Here is a 15,887-nt window from a genome sequence, read left to right as displayed (position 1 = left end):
GGCATTGTGCACCTTTAAATTTTGGCCATAAAAGAGTTATAAAATAATATTTCATTGTGGTCTTGATTTGCATTTTACTGATCATATATGATTACTAGCCATATGTTTTTCTCTTCACGGAAATTCACTTTGCTATCTGTTTTTTATTTTCTTAATTAGTTTATGGAGTTCTTTATATATCTTTGATATTAATCCTTTGCCAGTTTTCTGTATTATGAATATCTTCTATGAAATTGCAATTTCTTTTCATTTTCATAAAGGTTTTATTCAGTGAATAAGTGTACAAATTTAATTTAGTCAAAAATATCTATCTTTTCTTGTTTAGGACAATGATTTTTAATCTTATTTTAAGAAATAGTTGTCTGAAAAAAAAAAAAGAAATAGTTGTCTGCCACAGCTGTAAACATTACACAACCAATTTTCTTCTGATAGTTTTAAAGATGTTGAGTTGCCTTCTCTTCTTCCTCTTTTCTTTCCCTTTTTCTTCATTTTAATTTGTTTTACCTAATAATACCTGTGAAACAGGAATCCATTTTTGTCTTTATCCACATAGACAACTTACCCTTATTCCAGTTTTATTTACTGAAGAGTTTCTCTTTTCCTTGCCTTTGTCTATATCAAACTTCCATAGGATGACTATATTTCCAGGCTCTGCACTCTCCTTCATGGAAAACAATGTTTAAGAGATAACACTCTTAAAAAAAAAAGATTTTATTTATTTACTTATGAGAGACATAGAGAGGCAGAGACATAAGCAGAGGGAGCAACAGGCTCCCTGCAAGGAGCCTTATGTGGGTCTTGATCCCAGGACCCTAGGATCATGCCCTGAGACGAAGGCAGACACCCAACCACTGAGCCACCCAGGCATCCTGATAACGCTCTTCCTTAAGTTCATAACTTAAGGCTGACTGGGCAAGTCTTCCTCTCAGCTCTTATTCTTCTGTAATATCTTGGCTATTATTATTCCTTTACTTTCCATGTATATTTTAGGGTGTACTTTTATACTTTCTATTCAATTTCTTTTCTTCTTCTTTCTAGTTGAGGGGGGTCAGCAAACTAGGGGTCATATTGGCCTGAAACTTACTTCTATATGGCCAGAGACTTGGTGGTTTTTACATTTTATTTGTTTATTTATTGGTTTTTACATTCTTAAATAGTTATCTGACAGACACCAGGTGTGGTCCACAAGCCCTAAACTCTAATAGCTGGCCCTTTACAGAAGAAGTTCCCCAAATTCTATTCTAGAAGATTTACTCAATCTACTTTCAATTAATTAATTCATTATTCAAATTTATGTTTTCAGATATTTACTTCATATGTATTGTTCATTCTTTCAAAAAAGTTTTGCCTAATATCTATTCTTGTTCTTTTAACATGTTTTCTTGTTCATAGACATACTGTTAGTCTTTTCCTAATAATTTTGTAGAATATTTCATTAGATTAGTTTTATATTCTTGGTCTATCTTTCTAATATGTCTGCTCCCAATGGATATCTGTGGTTTAATATGCTCTTTTCCCCTTTTAAATTGTTAGGCTCCTTAAATATCTCATCATTTTGACCTCCAGGCCCAATGATGAAGAAACCTAAGCATTAGAAAGCCAGTCACCAGATCCTCAGTCTATAAAACAGATCTACATATTAGGATTTTACTCTTCACTTCCCAAAGAGAAGGCACTCCTTAGATTATGATTTGTCAGCCCTGTGAATTTGGAAAAGAAAATACTAGAGATCAGTTAGGAAGCACTTATTTTTCTGAGATCTTCATTTACAGGTGTATTTCTCAAGGTAATATGTGGATAAGCAAAGAGGAACTCCAAGAAATATGTCCTTTACTACTTCTGCCACAGCCTAATGAGGCTATCTACTGCCCAGATCAGAGTCATCACTTCATCCAATTATCTCAATCCCCACCCCTTGACCTAAGGGTTTCCCACAATTTTCTTGGTACTTTTTTTTTTTTTCTTTTGTCTTCAACTGCTCTTGGAATCATCTTGGACGAGGGAGCCAGTAACAGCTGCTAAAAGAAATTATACATAAAAAGTTTATATTTAGTATCAAAAATATACACAAGCCAATTGATATGCTTGTTTAAATCACTGATGGAGTCATATCCTGACAAAGTTTAGGCTGTAATTTTCCAAATAAACTTTGCCTAATTGGCTGTAAGAATGAAGTAGGCAAGTTCAATACTTCCTCCAAATTATTTATGGTTACATAATGCATACACAATAAGGGCCCCATTTGATTTATAGCAATATTTGATTGAATTTACAGAGTAAAAGGAACCCTAAGAAAAGAAATTGAATAGCTAGCCAGAGAAGTTGTGTTCCTGATAGAGAACAGAATTGAAACAAATAGCTAGCTGGAAGCTAGTTGGAACATCAATACCTGACAGAAAATCTGGCAAGACAAAATAGATTCCTTTAGCTAAATATAATCTATACATAACCTAGAGGCTCTACATTGGGAATAGTTACCCTATTCCTGAGAACTAGTCCTCTATGTAATTTTATAAAGTCCCAAGTGATTGCTCCAAGTAGAATGTTCTATGAATATATTTAAATCTTGTTTGTCTGCATCTTGCTATTCAGGAAATCCATGCATTTATGCCTGTGTTGAAAATGTGGCCATCATAGCTAATGAAACTGTAAGTGGATAAAAAAAGAAAGTTATTTGTTAAATGCTTCAGAGCAGTTGCATCAAAGTCAATGTACACAAGTTGACAAGTCAAAAGTCTGATCAAAACTCACTTTTCTTGAGATGCTGGCAGAAAAGGAACTACTTGTTATTTTAGTGGTGCCATAAAAGTAAATAGCCACAATTACTGAGACTGAAATGGACATTTAGTAAGTATAGAATCTCTATTTTTTAAAAAATTCTATTTATTTATTCATGGGAGAAACACAGAGAGAGGCAGAGACACAGACGGAGGGAGAAGCAGGCTCCCTGTGGGGAGGCTGAGGTAGGTAGGATTTTGATCCCTGACCTGGGATCACATGGTGAACTGAAGGCAGACACTCAACTGCTGAGCCACCCAGATGTCCCAATACTCAATTCATTTTTTAAATATTGAGGAATAAGAGTCTACTTCTGAGGAATAAGACTCTACTGCTTTCATAGTTTAGGGACATTCTTACAATTTGAAATAATTATGATAAATAATAATCATTACCATACAAATGTAAAGTCACTTAGGCAGACATTCTTTAAAACCATTGTCTCTATGGACAGTTTTTGAGCAATCACATGTATTAGCCATTCTGCAAATCACCCATCTCCAGAAAGCAAGATGGGTATACCTGGTCACCCATGTATATGTACACCAGTCACCAGTCCATTTGTATATTATGTTATATCCTAGCCACTAACTCTAGTTACAGTTCATCTGTATACTGTAGTACCTTTAGTTGAAAAGAAATATCTAATATGTTTTGCCTTCACTTAAAGTTTGGGATAGTTGTAGCATTTAAGTAAATATATCCAACTGGTGAACTCTTACTCTGGGGGATGGGAGGGTAATTTCCACATCTGATTAATTAAAGGCATTCATTGCCCTTTGCAATTAGTCAGTTGCCTTTTGCCTTCATTAATGGGTCTTCTGATGTTTAATATTTAATTTAAAATTCATCCAAATTTCTTTTTTGACCTTGAGAAATGCAGTATTTAAACCAAGAAGTCAAACATTTTTATACAGGTTTGGAAAGGAGAGGAATTGGGAAGAAAATCAGTAAAGAAAATGTTCCATTGTTAACAAATGTTTTCTTCCCTGGGAAAAAATTCCAACACTTTCCATGGATATCACAGTCTTATGCCCAAGATAAATTAAAACAAAAACCTCTCCATATAATAAATCTGGTCAAGAATAAATATATGTATATTTCCCACCACCATCACCACCAAAAAAAAAGTTATTTTAAGATATATGGGAGGCATCTTAGCCTCAGATTTCAGAGCGTGAGCATTGGTACTGGATTTCCTGGATTAAAATCCTTATATTGCTCATTAGCTCTGTGACTCTGGCCAATTTTCATAACTTCTCTGTGGCTAAATGTATGAGAATTCTAATAAAAACTACTTGATATGTATGTTTGTTCATAGAAATTAAATGTAATCTTACATTTAAAACTAAAAAAAATATTTTACATGCAAGGCAAATCCTTAATGATTTCATTGTTAAATTCAAACAAAATGCTATCACCATTAATTCATAATTGCTGTAGGCACATGAAAGAATTGGAAGGAGGCATACAATGGTGATGGTGCTGAATACCTTCATATTTTATTCTAGATACTCTTTGAGACATCATCACTCTTTGGGGGCTGCCCATGATCTAGAAACACAGCATAAAAGCCAAAGATACTTGCTCCCTTGAACTTCCTTTGCAGGTTGGGCACAGCCTCATGACCCAACATCATCAAGTAGATTTTCAACCAAGAGCTAATGATATCCAGGAAAGAGGTTTGTGGTGCATCCTCACTGGCCACTACAGTCATCAGATAGGAGTGTCAATGGTGCTATTGTTGTGTCTGATTCACTGCCCATACAGTCAACCTAGCAAGCCAGCCATTCAGAATTCAGCAGTATCCTCAGGATGGGTGATTCCAGGCATTTTTTCTGTTTGCAGACTCTAAGGCTGCCTCCTTAACCCTCTAGAGGTTCTATAAGCTACCCAATATCCTTTTAATATCCTTATTTTCTGCTTAAAAAAATCAGTCAGCATCAATTTATGTTTATGTATAATTAAGATCTGTGATTAATAGAATTTGAGCATTATTGAAGCCCTCTTCATAATAGTGTATGATATATATTAACATTGTGCTTTTTAAAAAAGATTTCTTAAGCAGGAAAAAAGTCAACCACAAGTCCTACTTTTTAATCACATTGTTGTTGTTGTTATTTTAGTGTTGAATTGTGTAAGTTTTTTATATATTTTGGATATCAACTCCTTATTAGATATTTTGCTTGCAAATAGGATTGTTTACTTAATATCTCTTTATGCTACTATGTTATTTGCATATAGAAATGCAATAGATTTCTATATGTTAATTATGTACCCTACAGCTTTATTGAACTCATTTATTATTTCTCATAGTGTTTTGGTGGAGTCTAGGGTTTTCTGTATGTAAATTATCATATCATCAATAAATAGTAACAGTTATACTTTTTCCTTACCAATTTGGATGCCTTTTATTTTTCTTCTTCATTTTTTTTATCTGATTGCTGTAACTGAGACTTCCAGTAATATGTTGAATAAAAGTGGCAAGAATGGAATTCCTTGTCTTGTTCCTAATTTAGAAAAAGGCTGTTTTTCACCATTATCTAGATGTTTGCTGTGGGTTTTTCATATATGGCTTCTATTATGTTGAAGTATGTTCCCTCTAAACACACTTTATTGACAGTTTTTATCATGAATGGCTGTTGAATTTTGTCAAATACTTTTTTCTGAATCTATCAATTTTATCATGTGGTTCTTATCATTCATTTTGTTACTGTGCTGTGCTGTACTACAATGATTGATTTGTAGATACTGAGCCATTCTGGTACCTCTGGAATAAGCCTCACTTGATTGGGGTGGATTATTCTTTTAATATATTTTTAAATTTGGTTTGCAATACTGTATTGATAATTTTTACAGCTATGTTCACCAGGGATATTGGCCTATAGTTGTCCCTATTTTGTGGTGTCTTTTTGGTTTTGGTATCAGGGTAACGCTGGTCTCAAAGAATGAAATTAAGTTTTCCTACTTCTAGTTTTTGGAATGGTTTGAGAAGAATAAATATTAGCTTTTCTTACATGTTTAGTAGAATTCATCCATAAAGCCAGCTGGGTCTGTTTGCTTAGGAATTTTTTATTATTCATTCAATTTCATTACTAGTAATTGGTCTGTTCAGATTTCCTATTTCTTTCTGACTCAGTTTTGGATCATTGTATGTTTCTAGGAATTTATTATTTTTTTCTAGATTTTCCAATATACTGGCATAAAATTTTTCATAGTAGTCTCTCATAATCCTTTGTGTTTCTGGGATTTGCTTGTTATTTCTCCTCCTTCATTTCTGATTTCAGCCCTTTCTCTTTTCATCACAATAAATCTGGCTAAAGGTTTATCAATTTTGTTTATTTTAAAAAAACCAGCTCTTTGTTTTATTGATCTTTTCTACTGTAGTTTTCATGTTTATTTCATTTATTCATGTCCTGATCTTTATTATATCCTTCCTTCTGTTAATTTTGGGATTGGTTTGTTCTTATTTTTCTAGTTTCTTTAGGTGTATGTTAGATTGTTTATTCAACATTTTTCTTGGAGTAGGCCTGTTATCGGTATAAACTTCCCCCCTTAGAACTGCTTTTACTGCATATCAAAGATTTTGAACTGTTGCGTTTCCATTTTCATTTGTCTCCAGGCGTTTTTTTTATTTCCTCTTTGGCTTCTTCATGGCCCATTTATTGTTTAATAGTATATTGGTTAGCCTCCACATGTTTGTGTTTTTTCCAGTTTTCTACTGGTAACTAATATCTAATTTCATACCATTTTGGTTAGAAAATATATGTGATATCATTTCAATCTTCTTAATTTTACTGACACTTTTTGTGGGATAACGTGCTCTGTCCTGGAAATGTTTCATATACACTTGAAAATAATGTGTACTCTGCTGTTTTCTAATGGAATGTTCTGTGTATATCTATTAAATCCATCTGCTCTAATTGCGTCATTCAAAGCCCCCTGTTTCCTCATTGATTTCTGTCTGGATGATTTATACATTGATGTAATTAGGGTGCTAAGGTCCCTTATTATTATTGTATTACTGTCAATTTCTCTCTTTATGTCTGCTACTATTTGCTGGATGTATTTAGGTGCTTCTAGGTTGGGTGCATAGATACTTACTATTATTATTGATCATTGTTGGGATTGATCCCTTTATCTTTTATCATTATGTAATATCATTTTTTCTCTCTTGTTACAGTCTGTTTTAAAGTCTAATACATTATACATAGTATGCATTTTATATATATATATATATATTATATTTTTATATTTTGTCTGATGTAAGTATTGCTACTCTAAGTGTCCCAAGTGGTTTTTAGCTTCAATAAGCATGGAGTATATTCTTCCACCCTTCATTTTAGTCTCTATGTGTCTTTAGGCCTAAAGTGAGTCTCTTGTAGGCAGCATAGAGTTAGGTCTTGGTCGTGAATGCACTTTATGGCTTTTGATGGAAGCATTTATTTCATTTATATTTGAAGTAATTATTGCTAGATATGTACTTATTGCCATTTTGCTAATCATTTTCTAGATTTTTCGTAGTTCTTTTCTGGACTTTTTGTAGAAGTACTTCCTCTTTTTGCATTATTCTTTTTATTTGTAACAAGGGATCATAAATATGTTTTCACTTCAATTAAAAAGTCTAACTAATTTTACTGCATACCTAATGGTGCTAGATACATATTTATTTGGCCAAGACAATATAATGTATTGTGCAAAAAACTGTCTCTAATATTTCAATATTGGAAATAATAGCATAATGAATACACTTCTATGTATACTTTTTTTCACATTTCACCTAGTATTTTCTTCAAATATTAGAATAGGGAAAACACTGAGTGGGTCCCTCTGTGAAATAGGAAAAGAATTCAAAGGCAAATATAATATGTATATTTCATCTTCTGTCTATATTAATGTGCTCTTTAGAACAGCACCATACGATAGAATTTTCTGCTATAATGAAAATATTCCATATCTATGCTATACAATATAGGAGCCACTAACCACACATGGTTATTGATCACTTGAAATCTTGCTAGTATGACTGAGGAAAGGACTTTTAATTTTAATTATTTTAAATTATTTTAAATTTAAATACCCATATTTATACCATGTTGAACAATGCAGTTCTACATCTTTTATGACTTTTTTTCTTAATCATTATCTTACATGAATATTATAAGGCTACCTCTGTTTTTGTATGTTCTTGCATGGCACCCTTTACCACTTCCTTTACTGGCAATGATTTTTTTTATATTTTATATCATATACACTTGATTTCCTGCAGAAAGTTGGATATAACTTCTCCCAGATAGGAAAAATAAAAATAACTAAATAAGTGATATAATTACTTTTATGTTTTCATAGGTAATCATTAGCCTAATTCCTGGAGTCTGTTAATATCAAGAGTATCAAAAATGACAGAGAATCTTTGTGTCAAACCTACTTTAAACATAAAGACTCCTAACTCGGGGAAACGAACTAGGGGTGGTGGAAGGGGAGGAGGGCGGGTGTTGGAGGGGAATGGGTGACGGGCACTGAGGTGGACACTTGACGGGATGAGCACTGGGTGTTTTTCTGTATGTTGGTAAATTGAACACCAATAAAAATTAATTTAAAAAAATAAAAATAAAATAATAAATATTTAAAAAAAACAAAAAAAAAACAAAGCATGTGGCATATTTTTATTTCTTCTTTTTGCTGCTTCTTAGTTACCAACTCTCCAGTCTTTGAGTATTTCAATTAAGAAATATTTTACCACATTTAAACTTTCATCCTAGAAAACTTTTTAATATTTAGTTTTAGCTTTATAATGAAGTGTATAATAGTCATTTTATTTGTGTCTTTAATCTCCATTAATGTCATATCTTCCTCATTTGTGTGCTTTTATTTATGTTTAATGTTTGTTCTTCTAACAGATGAAGTACTAACATACATATAAATTAATTGAGTTATATAACATTTTCCCATCAAAACTTCTTATGCCTCGTTCCACTGTTTTCTGGATTTTAAGGTTGCATTCTTCAACTATGATACTAACTGCTTTGGGAGACTTTTGAAACTTTTTTTTTCCTAAATGGATGATGTTGTGGGCTGAATTGTTTCCTCTAAATTTTATGTATTGAAACTCTAAAGCTCATGTGACTATATTTGAAGATAAGGCCTTTATGGAGGTAAGTTAGGTAAGTTAAATGAGGACATAGGGTGGGGCCCTAATCCAGTAGGACAGGTGTCTTCTGAAAACAAGAAGATAGTTCAGAGATTCTCTCTCCACGCACAGAGAAAACTGAGGCCATGTAAGGATTCAGCAAGAAGGCAGCCCTGTGGGCACCTGTGTGGCTCAGTAGGCTAGGCAACCAACTCTTGTTTCTGGTTGGGGTAGTGATTTTGAGGTTGTGGAGCTTCAGTGAGACTTCAAGCTCAGTGTGGAGTCTGCTTCAGATTCTTTCTCCCTCCACCTCTACCCCTCCCTGCTCTCTATCTCTCAAATAAATAAAGTCTTAAAAAAAAAAAAAAGGCAGCAGCTGTGTGCAAGCCAGGAGGAGGTATCTCCCCAGAAAACAACACTGCCTGTCCCAGCAAACTAATACAGATGTTCTTGAGATTTCCCTCTAGTTTGTTTTGAACTAAATTTAGGAACATCTATTATGCATATGAACACTCTACATTCTCTGTCATCTCATTAGTTTAATTTTATGTTTCTTCATCTGCATTTAAGAAACATTATTGAAGTTGTTATCTGCCTTACATTTGATTTTTCTTCTGAAGCATTTCCATTTCTTACTGCCAGTATGAATTTGCCTTTAAATATTGTATTTTTATTTATTTGAAATCTTTACTTTACTTCATTTACCTTCTTTTTCATGCTGTTCTGTTACCTACACTTCCATTTTCTTCACTTTTTATCTGTTTGTTCTCTCTGTGTGACCTGCTGCTCCTTTTCTAAAGAGACCATATCTCTATTTATTCTGTAGATTATTCTAAACACCTCCCTGGAATTTGTAAATAGATCCTCTAATAAATCATTTTGCAGAGTTTTGCTTTTCCAGATTCCCAGGAGACATTTTTTTTCTTCCTCATTCTACAATGATTTTAATAGCCTACATTTAGTTTCTATTCTTACCTATCCTTGAGCCAAGGAAATCTATACAGACATGGGATTGTTTCATTTACCTTCATTCTCTGTTCCTGACCTCTATCCTCTACAGTTGTAGGGCTGTTGATGTTAATGTCTTCATGTCAAATTTCTTGTTTCTAATAAGATTTTTCCTGGTTAATCTGCCTCTTTCCTCCACTGCCCAGTCCTCTGGTACCTAAACTGACATGGTGCAGGAAAAAGTAAGTTTCTCCATTTGTCCTTCTCCTGAGTGTGAAGTTACCAGAAAGTTCTCTACCAGCAATCCACTCCTAGTTTATTTTCAATAGTTTGCTGGGATTTTTGCATTTCTCTTAAAATAAAGGAAACTAACAAGCAGAGAGACAAGGGACAGGAGAGTAATAGCTACCTGCCCCATTGGATATCATTTTTAAGATTATAGGGAAATATTTATCTTTCTAGATATAATAAATTTCAAATTTCTGAATTAGAGAAGAAATACTTGGAGGTATTGACAAAGATTTTCTCCTTGACCAAACTCTGGTGAGGCTTCTCTCTCTGAGCTCTCTTCTTGAGTAGGACCTAATTTGGGGCTTTCCTGTTTATTTCTGCGTTGTCTAATTTTAGAGGAAATCCTACTACATCAGCTTAGCCAGATTTCCCACCCTCAATATCTAAGCATGCTCAATATCTGATCAGATTCCTCATTCTCCATGATCCCCTATGTGATATTTGATCACACTGGCTTGCACACAGCAAAATTCTGTTAGGTCAGTTTAGCCAGAAAATACCCCCTTACCCCTGGTGTTTCCTTTTGGTAATTTACATCCACTGACCACACACACACACCCTGCTCCTTGGCTATAAATTTCCATTCTTCCTTGTTTTTGCAGTTGAGCCCACTCTTCCTATTGTTAAACCATGCAGTAGCCCCATCTATTGCAAGAGTCCTTCTAAATAAAACCTACCTCACTTTCTTTAAAAAGTTTCATGAATAATTATTTTCTTTCATGACATGGAGCCTCTTCTTACTTTTCAAGTAGTCTATTTCATAAAGCAAAGATGCAATGAGTCATATGGTTAGGCTGAATAAAATATAAGTGTATGTTTGCATGTGTCAATTGCATCAATCAATTGCTAATATAAAGCTTTGCATCAGACCCTTGTTAGAAATGGCAAGACAGATTTTATTCAGACTGTTGAAGTAGAGGAAAAAGACTTTAGTTCAGCTGAATTCAATTGAGAACTGAGTTCAACTCTTAATACAGCAAAGACAGTAGGGATTTATAGCCTACAAGCAGAATGGAGAGGTCAGTGAATGAAAAAAATGCTAAGAGATATCAACCTTAACTGGTTTAACAGATTTCCTACTAAAGGCAGATTAATGACCTAGATATCAAGGATAGGGGGATAAGGATTATGCTCACATATCATGGATCAGAGGATACTCAGTAAAACTGGGTTCAGCAAGCCATGGGCACAGGTGAAGTCCTAGTCATAAAAATGGGAACTGACGTTCTCGTCTTGTTTCTCATTTTAGAGGAGAAACTTTTAGTGTTTCACCATTATGATATTAGCTATAGTTTTGTCATTTTGGGCTTTATCATTTTGAGGCATGTGACTTCTAAACCCAGTTGTTTTGAGTTTTTATTATGAATGGATGCTGAATTTTGTCAAATACTTTTTCTGGATCTATTGAGATGATCACGCAATTTTCATACTCATTTTATAATTGTAGTTTCTACATTGATTGATTTGCATATATTGGACCTTCTCTGCATCCCTAGAATAAATCTCACTTGATTGTGATGAATGATTTTTTAATGTATTTTTTAGTTTGGCTTTCAAATATTTTTTTGAGGATTTTTGTGTGTATATTCATCAGGGATATTGGCCTATAGTTTTCTCTTTTTGTAGTGGTTTCATCTGGTTTTGATGTTAAGGTAATGCTGGCCCCAAAAGATGAAAGTTCTCCTTCTTATTCTAGTTTTTGGAATATTTTGAGAAGAATAAATATTAGCTCTTCTGAATGTTTGGTAGAATTCACCTGTGAAGCCATCTCAATCTGTACTTTTGTACTTTCTGGGAGTTTTTTGATTACCAATTCAATTTCATTTCTAGTTATTAGTCTGTTCAGATTTTCTATTTCTTCCTAATTCAGTTTTGGAAGATTGTATGTTTTAGGAATTCATCTATTTCTTCTAGATTGTCCAATTTGTTGGCATATAATTTTTTGTAGTAGTCTCATAATCCTTTGTATTTCTTTGGTATTAGCTGTGACTTCTGCTTTTTCAGTTTCTATGTTATTTATTTGAGTCCTTTTTATTGTCATGAGTCTGGCTAAAGGTTTATCAATTTTCTTTATTTTTTCAAGGAATCAGCTCTAGGTTTTACTGATTTTTCTCTATTGCATTATTCTTGATTACATTTATTTTTGCTCTGATCTTTGTTATTTCCTTTTTTTCTACTAACTTGGGGCCTTGAAATTTACATACGTTTAGATTGTTTATTTGAGATTTTTCTTTTCTCTTGAGGCAGACCTGTATTTCTATAAACTTCCCTTTTAGAACAGCTTTTATTGCATACCACAGATTATTTTTGGGTTTTTTTTTAAGTTTATATTTAAATTCTAATTAGTTACAATAGGTCAAAGATGCTCATCCTCAGACACATCCAAGTCTATGTATAGCCTGATTTAGAGGATTTCAAGTCTTAAATCCATATGACCCAGCTCCCCACTCATTGATATTAGACACATGGAACTTGGCGTTTTCAACATCGAAAAGGAGCCCACCTAGCTCCTATGCTCAGACAGACCTATGCTCCAGCTGGCTATTTCAGAAAGTTTGAGCCCAAGCTATACTCCCTCAATTCTAACAGTGATGATGTGGACTTTCTGACAGATAAGGAGAGCTTGTCCAAATATCAGCTGGGTATGCTGCACTTCAGCATTCTGTATGACCTGATGCACAACCATCCGACAGTGAGGGTGATTTAGGCCAAGGACCTGCCACCCCCACCTCCCATGATGACTCATGCCAGGATAAGGCCCACCCAAACCCTTATATTAAGATCTGTCTCCTAAATACCCACCATTTGCTTCAACGTGGATGGAACTGGAGGGTATTATGCTGAGTGCAGTAAGTCAATCAGAGAAGGACAAACAGTGTATGTTCTCATTCATTTGGGGAATATAAATAATAGTGAAAGGGAATATAAAGGAAGGGAGAAGAAATGTGTGGGAAATATCAGGAAGGAAGACAGAACATAAAGACTCCTAACTCTGGGAAATGAACTAGAGGTGGTGGAAGGGGAGGAGGGCGGGGAGTGGGGGTGAATGGGTGACGGGCACTGAGGGGGACACTTGACGGGATGAGCACTGGGTGTTATTCTGTATGTTGGTAAATTGAACACCAATAAAAATTAATTTATTAAAAAAAATTAAAAAAATAAGATCTGTCTCCTAACTGACCAAAAGAACTTTAAACAGAGGTGGGTCATTTGTCCAATGCAAGACCCAGAAACTCTTGTTTGAGGAGTGTTACACCTTAGGGACCCCCTTCCCAGAAGTGCAGAGGAGGAGGATCCTGCTGCTAACCGTGGTAGATTTTGAGAAGTTCTCCTGCCACTGTGTCATTGGAAAGGTTTCCCTACCTTTGTCAGAAGCTGACCTGGTGAAGGATGGGCACTGGTGGAAAGTGCTAATTCCCAGTTCTCAGAATGAAGTAGAGCTGGGGGAGTTGCTTCTGTCTCTGAACTATCTCCCAAGTGCAGGGAGATGGAATGTTGATGTCATTTGAGCCAAGCAACTTCTTCAGACAGATGTGAGCCAAGGTTCAGCCTCCTTTGTGGAAATCCAATGATACATGGACTCAGGCTTGTGAAAACAAAGAAGACTTCCTTCTAAAGAGGCATAACTGATCCTGTTTACAGTAAATCCTTCAGCATCAAAGTTCCCCAAGAAGAACTTGAAAATGCCAACTTAGTGTTTACAGGATAGAACAACTCTGTGACCAGCCTGTGAACAGACCTGGAAACTGATATTGCTGTGGCATAAAGAAACAAGACAGTAGCTATGAAAGTAAAACATTTGAAAAAATAATAAATTTCAGTTAGTTAATGTACAGTGAAATATTAGTTTTAGGTGTACAACATAGTGACTCAGCACTTCCATACAACACCTGGTACTCATCCCAAGTGCCCTCTTTAATCCCCATCATTTATTTAACCCATTCCCCCACCCCCTCTCCTCCAGTAACCATTAATTTGTTCTGTATAGTTAAGAGTCTGTTTCTTGGTTTGCCTCTCTCTTCCCCCACCTTTTCTTGTTTGTTTTGTTTCTTAAATTCTACATATGAGTTCAATCATATGGTACTTGTCTTTCTCCAACTGACTTATTTTGCTTAGCATTATACTCTCTAGCTCCATCCATGTCTTGCAAATGGCTAGATTTCATTCTTTTTTATAGCTAGTATTACATTCTACATATATATAATCTTCTTTAACCATTCATCAGTCAATGGAAACTTGGTGTGTTTCCATAATTTGGCTATTGTAGAGAATGTTGCTATAAACATCATGGTGCATGTATCCTGTTGAAATAGCATTTTTGTATTCTTTGGGTAAATACCTAATAATGCAATTGCTGGATCCTAGGGTAGTTCTAATACTAACTTTCTGAGGAAACTCCATATTGTTTTCTACAGTGGCTGCCCCAGTTTACATTCCCACTAACAGTGAAAGAGGGTTCCCCTTTCTCCACATCCTCATCAACTCCTCTTGTTTCTTGTGCTATTGACTTTAGCCATTCTGACAGGTGTGAAGTGATATCTCATTGCTGTTTTGATTTGCATTTCCCTAATGATCAGTGATGATGAGCGTCTTTTTATGTGTCTGTTGGTCAACTGTATGTCTTCTTTGGAAAAGTGTCTATTCATGTTCTTCATTGACTGATTGCTTAGTAGAATATTGTTTAACTTCCACATTTTTTTCAATCTTTTTTTTTTTTTGTAATTGACTTCTAGTTTCATAGCATTGTGGTTGGAAAAGATGCTTGATATTATTTCCGTCTTCTTAAATTTATGGAGATTTGTTTTGTAGCCTAATATGTGGCTTAACCCAGAAAATGTTTTATGTGCACTTGAAGAGAATATGTATGCTGCTGTTTTGGGATGAAATATTGTTTATATCTGTTAAACTCATCCAGTTTAATATGTCATTCGGAGCTGCTGTTTCCTTATTAATTTTCTGTCTGGAAAATCTATCCATTAATGAAAGTGGGATGGTAAAGTCCCCTACTGTTATTATGTTATTGTCAATTTCTCCCTTTATGTCTGTTAATGTTTGCTTTATATACTTATGTGCTCCAGGTTTGGGTGCATAGATACTGAAAATCGTATATCTTTTTTTTTTTAAATTGATCCCTTCACCATTGTATGTGTAGTACTCCTATTTTCTCTTGCCACAGTCTTTGTTTTAAAGTCTCTTCTGTCTGATAAAAGCACTGCTACTCCACCTTTTTTTTCTCTTTTATTTGTATGGAATATGTCTTTTCTTCTCTTCACTTTCAGTCTCTATGTGTCTTTAGATCAAAAGTGAGTATCTTTCAGGCAGTATATAGCTAGATTTTGTTTTCTTTTATCCATTCAGTCACCTTACATCTTTTGATTGGAGTATTTAGTCCACTTATATATAAATTAATCATGGATAAGTATGTACTTATTGCCATTTTGTTAATTGTTTTCTGGATATTTTTGTAGTTCTTCTATGTTCTATTTTCTCTTGCTCTCTTTCCTTATGATTTGATGACTTGCTTTAGTGTTATCCTTGGATTTCTTTCTCTTTATTTTGTGTGAATCTATTATAGACTTTAGTTTGAGGTTACTATGCGGTACATATATAACATCCTATGTATATAACAATATATATTAAGTTGATGGTTATTTAAATTTTGCATTTTTAATTTTATGTATCCCTTTACTAATTTTTGTTGATGTAACTTATTTTACTACATTATATCTTTTAACCTTCA

The 15,887-nt window shown here is 34.2% G+C and overlaps 1 pseudogene; it reads left to right on the top strand.

Moving 5' to 3' along the window:
• LOC121488686 overlaps positions 1 to 13,856 on the top strand; it is a 42,182-nt pseudogene extending 28,326 nt beyond the window's left edge.
• Positions 13,857 to 15,887: the final 2,031 nt, after the last annotated feature.

Source organism: Vulpes lagopus, chromosome 4, assembly GCF_018345385.1.
Source record: "Vulpes lagopus strain Blue_001 chromosome 4, ASM1834538v1, whole genome shotgun sequence".
Taxonomy (NCBI): domain Eukaryota; kingdom Metazoa; phylum Chordata; class Mammalia; order Carnivora; family Canidae; genus Vulpes; species Vulpes lagopus.
Note: the sequence above shows the minus strand (reverse complement) of the source record. Positions and strands in the feature narration are given on the sequence as shown.